This window comes from Helianthus annuus, unplaced genomic scaffold (genome assembly GCF_002127325.2).
Source record: "Helianthus annuus cultivar XRQ/B unplaced genomic scaffold, HanXRQr2.0-SUNRISE HanXRQChr00c040, whole genome shotgun sequence".
NCBI lineage: Eukaryota > Viridiplantae > Streptophyta > Magnoliopsida > Asterales > Asteraceae > Helianthus > Helianthus annuus.
The window spans coordinates 1-5338 of NW_023395556.1; the positions used below are offsets into that span (position 1 = coordinate 1).

General features: G+C 34.8%; 1 long non-coding RNA gene across 3 annotated transcripts; it reads right to left on the reverse strand.

Moving 5' to 3' along the window:
* Positions 1–7: 7 nt before the first annotated feature.
* Positions 8–2120, reverse strand: LOC110864460. Of its 3 annotated transcripts, XR_004887717.1 has the most exons (6): positions 1634–2120; positions 1480–1529; positions 721–1397; positions 520–632; positions 194–335; positions 8–96 (listed from the first exon to the last, which is right to left on the reverse strand). It is a non-coding gene; the product is annotated as an uncharacterized LOC110864460 (long non-coding RNA). The 3 variants fall into 3 exon arrangements; XR_004887716.1 differs by having other exon boundaries at positions 194–632; XR_004887718.1 differs by having other exon boundaries at positions 8–102; positions 194–632.
* Positions 2121–5338: the final 3218 nt, after the last annotated feature.

Below are 5338 nucleotides of genomic sequence, written 5' to 3' on the forward strand. Positions count from 1 at the left end.
GGTACATCACCACCCCCAATCTTCTAGTTGACAACCATTATAAGAAAGCTCCTGCTTAACTTGCATTACTCGATCTAAAGCCCCTTCCTTATCTATCTATAGCTTTCAAATTATATAAATGAATGTAAGAATTAGCAAAATATATAACCGACATCGTAAGGGAGACTTTGATTACACTTATCAATTATCATACCCTAGTAATAGCAAAAATTATTGGCACTCGGGCTGATTTGGCATGGCCTTAGTTGTTTGTGGACGTATCACGTCATCTACAAACACATGATACTTATGTTATCAGTAACCCTAGCTCTACGAGATCTCATTGCACCAGAAGCCTGCAAAACATTTTTTTTTAGCCTCTAATGGGTCATTCTGAAACATTGAGAATCACATGGATGAAAAAACTGAAAATAAATATTAACCTAAATTCAAATTCAAATATCCATGATCAAAGTAAATCATTACATATACAAAGGTAAGATGAGATGAGATAAGACCTGTGAATTGCACATGGCTTACCAAAGGGTGATTCGTCCAATCGACGTCACAGGCGAGCGACTTGATAAATCCACCAGAAGATTCAAATCTTTATTCAATGGCACATGCCAGCCTTTGCTCCATTCATGATGTTGCTATAAAAATCATAACAAAAAAATCAGTTTCATTGTTAAAGGATATATTGAATTTACAACAAACAAAATCACATATATGGATGGTTACCTGATAAATAGCTTATTTGATAGATGGTCCACGCTTCAACTCCTGTCTAACTTCATATAAGTGAGGTTTCCATTGTTAACAACAAAACAATATGATCAAAGTACAGAAGCTATGTTCGACACCGGAACTTGTAGAAACCCTTGATTAACACACAACTTGTGTCGAATAGCAAGCTTCAGATGTTTTAATCGCTGGTCACTCACTAAAAAGGAAAACCTGAATGCAGTTACACCTAAAGTATAACAAATAGTAAATCTGCGTTGACAGAAATAGAAATTTCGGCAAAAATTAAACCTGAATTAAGGAATCACCGAACTGCTAAGACGTTATGAAGATTATTTAATACCATTGTTAAGTAACATGATAAAAAAGAACCACGAAAATACAGGTCAGGCATAACTGACCTGTAACCTAATCATTCGGAATTTTTTAAATTACCCGAAACTTTATTCATCAAACTTCTGAGTGCCTATATTGAACAAAGACTACCTACTGTATACAAATTAACAAATTGCTAAATGTAAACACTAATAATTAAGAGAATACCGACTGCCTAAACTTGAGGAATTATGTATTTCAGACAAATTATGAAGTTCAGCATCTCGGCTTCTCTTAGAGCCTGTAGCATTTCAAAAAGCGCCTGTTCTTGTAGTGCCCCCTTATTGTTCTTCATCACCCTAACCAAAAAACTTATTACAGTTAGTAGATTGAGCGATTAAATAACACCAAAAGACATAAAGTTCAAAATAATGAGTATACCTTTACACTTTCAACATACTTGACTTTGGCAGAAAGACAGATATGGAAATCTAAACATCCATGAATGTGTATTGAGCAAATTAATAGAAAAGATTTGGGCATAATTAGGGCAAATTCGATTTAGGGCGGGAACGATTAGAACAGAAATATTTACCTTCAACACTTCCTTCGATTGATTCAGAGGAGAGGGATTCAGACAAAAGGGAGAGGTAGATGAAGACTGAGGGACCATCATCTGCTTTTGAAATCACGTCTTGAACTTTTAGAACGACGTTGATTGTACCGACGGCGACGGGTGAGGTGCATACGGCGTGTGAAGGAGAAGATGACCTCTAATCTCTCCACTTTTGCATGTTGGTTTGTGGAGATGGGGTGACAGTTTTATGGGTGAGGAGGAGACCTGAGACAACCAACGGGCGAACTGAAATTGTGAGCACTACCCTAGTTTTGTAGGAGGTTGAGTTGTGGAGATGATGGGCAGAAAAAAGTGGAGGTAACCGTCAGAGGGGGAACCGTAAGAAACTGCCGTTAACTGCTACCATAGCAGTTATTATTGTGAGTTTAGAAGGTCAGGATTTGATTTCAGCAAGATCCAATGGTAGAGATTCATTTGAAAGGTAGTTAGACTTAATGGGAACCATAGATATATATAATATAATTAGGTGGACATCATAAAAGGAAAAGAAAAGTTGGTTTAGTGGTAAACCCCATCTTTACCAACAAGAGGTCATGTGTTCAATCCTTATATAGCCTGTTTTTTCACGCCTACTCCTCTTTACAGGTAAAACTAATTGATTTTTTTTAGTTTTATAACATGAATTTTTTACTTGTCTATTTGTTTAAGGATTTGTTACCATGAATATTAAGTTAAGAAATTAGAATAACATCGTATTTTTATTGTGTGTTTTCTAACGAGTAATAATTATATATTTTTATTATATGTTCCTCGCTCTAACCCAATCCGGATGAGGACCGACCCGAAAATTTGAACGTTTTGTTGTGAAAATTTTGAACACCGAAAAAAATGGACCCCAATGGAAAAATATCCTGAGTCCGCCACTGATTGTATACGACTTTTGAATGGTGGCATGGTAAGGCCGGAAGGAGTGGTTCTGAAAAAAAAAACTAATTTGGTACCGATCCCATGTCCTAGGTGGCACGCTTTCATTAGGTTAAAGTGGAGCTTTTGAATCAGCAAAATGGGTTAAGATCTTACACCTAAGGGCAGAGCTTCTTGGGTGTTGGGGTGCCCGATCCCCCAGATTTTACGCTTTGTAGCGTAATTTTACCGATAATTTTTGAATTTTTTTTGGTAATGTAAAGTATTGGATTTATAAAAACCTGGCACCTTCTGATTTTTCTTTCGATCTTCGCCACTGTTTACGCCCCTTGCCACAAATTGCAAAGAAAATCACATGTTGACATGGCGGTTGAAATCGACAAGTGTGGCAAAACCCATATTGCCTCCTTGGTGTGTTGGGAATAAGCAACAAAAAACCTCCAGGATAAACCGAGTTACTTGCATAAAGTGTGATTAGTTTGGAATAACATTATAGCTTATGCATACATCGTTGGAAGGAGGATATGTGAAAAGGATGGTTGAATGGTAAGAGTTATTATGACATTATAGGACTGTTTTTTTTTTTAAACAAATAAGAGCCACTTTTTGATTATTGGAAAAGCTCTAAAAGGCTATACCACACGTTAATGAATAAAAGTGGGATGTTATTGCTCAAAGTTAAAGTTAATGAAAGTGTGAAAGACGCTGTAAAGTTGGCTATCGAGGATGAGGCACCACATGATTGCAAAATTAATGTTTCGTCAAGTATTTCAACTAATAGTGATAGTTTATAAGACTATGACGACTATGTGGAAGCATGCATATCCCAATAGATGGATGGTCGCACCACTGGGGTGGTCAAATGAGGGGAATCAGTGGACATATATAATATAGAGAGGTGAAATGACCACGAATTGCCTAATGAGGCCATAATGGATGACTATGGGTTCCCCTAAGTATGCATTGTAGGTTTTAGTGCACGGACATATGAGACAAACCAAGATAAGCTAAGCTCGTGTAATTTGGCTAGGGAACATGCCTATATATCAAGAAATAAAGAGGTTTTACACACTTTCATGTAATAGGGAACATGCCTATATATCAAGAAATAAAGAGGTTTTACACACTTCCATGTAATGTTCGGCTAGGAAAATGCACGTATGTAAAAAATAGTGAGGCTTGACACACTTGACCATGGGCCGAGTTATACAACAATGGGTGAGACGACTTTTCAATATACTATGTAATACAACCACATATTAAAATTACAAGTAGTGACATGCTATAAAATCATTGATAAAGTTTTAGTGAGAGGATAAATAAAAGGTTATCGAAAATACAGGAGGCTCAAATGCTTTAATTAGGGAATGCTACTACATATTGAACGAGGTGTTGACTACAAATGAGGTAATGAGCATCACAAAGAATATAAGTGTTTGATGTTCAAAGTGGACTTGAAAAAGTGTGTCCTAGCTGAAATTGTGAATTATTAAGGGACGTCATGAAACAAATGAGATTTGGTGACAATTAATGTAACGGGCCGGGGCCTATTTACAATCGACAATGAGATATTTTCTACCGAATAATTTTCATACAAAACTGTTCTAAAAGAAGAAAGTGGTAAGACAACATGACTTGTTGTCACCCTTCATGTCCTTAGCAACATTCAAGGACTTAATGCAATGGTTTGAGAGGCGGTAGGTACCAAAATCTATAAGGATTAAAGATTGGAAATGAATAAATAAATTGTAGTAATAACTTACTTGCGTTACACAAAAGGCTCCATTTTCTTCACTAAATTGAATAGGGATATTGTTTGTGCTCTTCACAAGTATTCTTAAATGTTTTAAACTCTCATCATGTCTAAAATTCAATTTAAATAAAAGTGGGATTATGCCATTAGGATGTATTTAAAAATGGTACAAGTAAGACTTTAGATATATCTTTTTTTTTTTGTTATTAATCTATGTAAACATGTAGTGTTAAAAATAACCACAAGTTGGTTGATAATAAGAATCATGATATAACCATAAATTAGTTTCCACTAGTTATTATAAGGTCATCTTACAATGCAAGAACCTACAAACCTCCACTCAACAACTTTAAGTCTTCTAAAATATCTTGATTTTTTTCAAAACACCAAACCTCTACTGCTCTACAGACATGAACCTCACCCTCTAATTTTTAGATATAAAAATAAAATTGTTTGTACGTGTGGAGTCCACCCTTGACTTCCAAAGGGGATTGACTCACTGACCAGCATTCTCGGACCAATCCCACAATGCAAGAAATCCGTTAGTCTTGGGTTTGCGATTATGGACTTTACACATAACCCTGCGTTGCGCATGCTCTTAAAACCCTCAATTTATCAAATCTAATTTAGATAAATATTAGAGTAAAATGCCAAAGTGGTCCCTGATTTAGGTCACTTTTGCCATTTTAGTCAAAAAATGAAACCTTTTGCATCTAGGTCCCTGAGGTTTCATCTTTGTTGTCATTTCCATCCAAATCACTAACTCAGTTAAAATATATTGTTAAGTAATGGACGATTTTGGCAATTCCCAAAACTCAGGGACGATTTTGGCAATTTATCCAATTATTCTTTTATTTTTTAATTTTCTTTTTTATCTTTAAAAAACAAATTAATAATTATAAATATAAATATATAATATATATACATATACACACATACTTGTATATACACACTTATTTTTTTTTAAATTACCATTAAAATAAAAAATAAAAATTAACCATAATATAAATATAAATATACAGACACATATATAATTTTAAATTACA